Genomic DNA, 3,366 nt, shown 5'->3' with positions numbered 1-3,366 from the left:
CATTTATATATTTGTCAGCTTATTTGATTATTTTGTCATGGGATTTGGAATTTGTGTGAGTGGTAGAGATGTATAACTCATAATGCTTTCCATTAGGCATGATGTCTGAGTATAACGTGAACATGACAAAATGGCTACAAATTGTATTGGTCACATACACGTGTTTTAGCAGATGTTATTGCGGGTTTAGCGAAATGCTTGTTTTGAGCTCCGACTGCAGTAATATCTAACAATTTCACAACATACCCAATACACACATCTAAGAAAAGGAATGGAATTAAGAATATATACAGTGGGGCAAACAAGTATTTAGTCAGCCACCAATTGTGCAAGTTCTCCCACTTAAAAAGATGAGAGGCCTGTAATTTTCATCATAGGTACACTTCAACTATGACAGACAAAATGAAAAGAAAAATCCAGAAAATCACATTGTAGGGTTTTTAATGAATTTATTTGCAAATTATGGTGGAAAATAAGTATTTGGTCAATAACAAAAGTTTATCTCAATACTTTGTTATATACCCTTTGTTGGCAATGACAGAGGTCAGATATTTTCTGTAAGTCTTCACAAGGTTTTCACACACTGTTGCTGGTATTTTGGCCCATTCCTCCATGCAGATCTCCTCTAGAGCAGTAATGTTTTGGGGCTGTTGCTGGGCAACACAGACTTTCAACTCCCTCCAAAGATTTTCTATGGGGTTGAGATCTGGAGACTGGCTAGGCCACTCCAGGACCTTGAAATGCTTCTTACGAAGCCACTCCTTCGTTGCCCGGGCGGTGTGTTTGGGATCATTGTCATGCTGAAAGACCCAGCCGCGTTTCATCTTCAATGCCCTTACTGATGGAAGGAGGTTTTCACTCAAAATCTCACGATACATGGCCCCATTCATTCTTTCCTTTACACAGATCAGTCGTGCTGGTCCCTTTGCAGAAAAACAGGCAGAGGAACTTAACTTACTACCCTCTCCACTACTGTCCTGTCGATGTGGATAGGGGGGTGCTCCCTCTGCTGTTTCCCGAAGTCCACGATCATCTCCTTTGTTTTGTTGACGTTGAGTGTGAGGTTATTTAGGGTGGAGGTGATATGGTCCTTGACTAGTCTCTCAAAGCATTTCATGATGACGTGAGTGCTACGGTGCGGTAGTTGTTCAGCTTTGTTATTTTAGCTTTCTTGGGAACAGGAACAATGGTGGCCCTCTTGAAGCATGTGGCAACAGCAGACTGGGATAAGGATTGATTGAATATGTCCGTAAACACACCAGCCAGCTAGTCTGTGCATGCTCTGAGGACGTGGCTGGGGATGTCGTCTGGGCCTGCAGCCTTGTGAGGGTTTAAATGTTTTACTCACGTCGGCTGCAGTGAAGGAGAGTCCGCAGGTTTTGGTAGCGGGCCGTGTCAGTGGCACTGTATTGTCCTCAAAGCGAGCAAAGAAGTTGTTTAGTCTGTCTGGGAGCAAGACATCCTGGTCAGCTATGGGGCTGGTTTTCTTTTTGTAATCCGTGATTGACTGTAGACCCTTCCACATACCTCTTGTGTCTAAGTCGTTGAATTGCGACTCTACTTTGTCTCTATACTGACGCTTAGCTTGTTTGATTGCCATGCGGAGGGAATAGCTACACTGTTTGTATTCGGTCATGTTTCCAGTCACCTTGCCCTGGTTAAATGCAGTGGTTCGCGCATTCAGTTTTGCGCGAATGCTGCCATCAATCCACGGTTTCTGGTTTGGGAATGTTTGGTTTGGTTTGGGAATGCATCGCCGATGCACTTGCTAATAAACTCGCTCACCGAATCAGCGTATTTGTCAATGTTGTTGTTTGATGCAATGCGGAACATATCCCAATCCTCGTGATCGAAGCAATCTTGAAGTGTGGAATCAGATTGGTCGGACCAGCGTTGAACAGACCTGAGCCCGGGAGCTTCCTGTTTTAGTCTCTTTCGATAGGCAGGGAGCAACAAAATGGAGTCGAGGTCAGCTTTTCCGAAAGAAGGGCGGGGCATGGCCTTATATGCGTCATGGAAGTTAGAATAACAATGATCCAGGGTTTTACCAGCCCTGGTAGCACAATCGATATGCTGATAGAATTTAGGGAGTCTTGTTTTCAGACTAGCCTTGTTAAAATCCCCAGCTACAATAAATACAGCCTCAGGATAAGTGGTTTCCAGTTTACATAGAGTCGGGGGGGGGGGAATATATGCGGCTGTGATTATAATCAAAGATAATCTCTTGGTAGATAATGCGGTCGACATTTGATTGTGAGGAATTCTAAGTCAGGTGAACAGAAGGACTTGAGTTCCTGTATGTTGTTATGAGCACACCACGTCTCGTTAATCATAAGGCATACCCCCCTGCTCTTATATCCAGTAGTTCCTCCCGACTGTATGTAATAAAACCTAAGATTACCTGCTGTACCAATGTAAGAAATAACACGTAAAAAAACAAAATAGGAACGCGAAGCGAGGCGGCCATCTATGTCGGTGCCGGAAGTAACAATGCAAATTGTCTGGTTGGACATTTTAGTAATTGTTCAACAGTCTTATGGCTTGGGGGTAGAAGCTGTTAAGGAGCCTTTTGGACCTGGACTTGGCGTTCCGGTACTGCTTGCCGTGCGGTAACAGAGAGAACAGTCTGGGGCCTCCAGAGTGGAGCAGTGGTCTGAGACTCTACATCGCAGTGCTAGCTGTGCCATTAGAGATTCTGGGTTTGAGTCCAGGCTCTGTCGCAGACCTAGAGACCCATGGGGTGGCGCACAATTGGCCCAGTGTTGTCCGGGTTGGTGGAGGGTTTGGCTGGCAGCGATGTTCTTGTCCCATCGCGCCCTAGCGCAGTGCACGCTGGCACGGTCACCAGGTGCACGGTGTTTCCTCTGACACATTGGTGCGGCTGGCTTCCGGGTTAAGTGGGCATTGTGTCAAGAAGCAGTGCGGATTGGTTGGGTTGTGTTTCTGAGGATGCGCGGCTCTCGACCTTCACCTCTCCCGAGTCTGTACAGGAGCTGCAGCTATGAGACAAGACTGTAACTACCAATTGGACACCACGAAATTGGGGAGAAAAAGCGGTAAAAGTAAAAACAACAACAAAAAAAGAGAACAGCCTATGACTTGGGTGACTGGAATCTTTGACAATGTTTTGTTACCTTCTGTAGTGTATAGTATATAGGTCCTGGATGGTTTGAAGCTTGGCCCCAGTGATGTACTAGGCTGTATGCACTACCCTCCGTAGCGCCTTTACGGTCGGATACCGAGCAGTTGCCATACAAGACGGTGAAACAACTGGTCAGGATGCTCTCGATGGTGCAGCTGTATACATTTTTGAGGATCTGGGGACCCATGCCAAATCTTTTCAGTCTCCTGAGGGGAGACTTCATG

The sequence above is a fragment of the Oncorhynchus mykiss genome, chromosome 8 (assembly GCF_013265735.2).
Source record: "Oncorhynchus mykiss isolate Arlee chromosome 8, USDA_OmykA_1.1, whole genome shotgun sequence".
Classification (NCBI taxonomy): domain Eukaryota; kingdom Metazoa; phylum Chordata; class Actinopteri; order Salmoniformes; family Salmonidae; genus Oncorhynchus; species Oncorhynchus mykiss.
The sequence above is the reverse complement of the archived record's forward strand: the minus strand, read 5'-3'. Positions refer to the sequence as shown.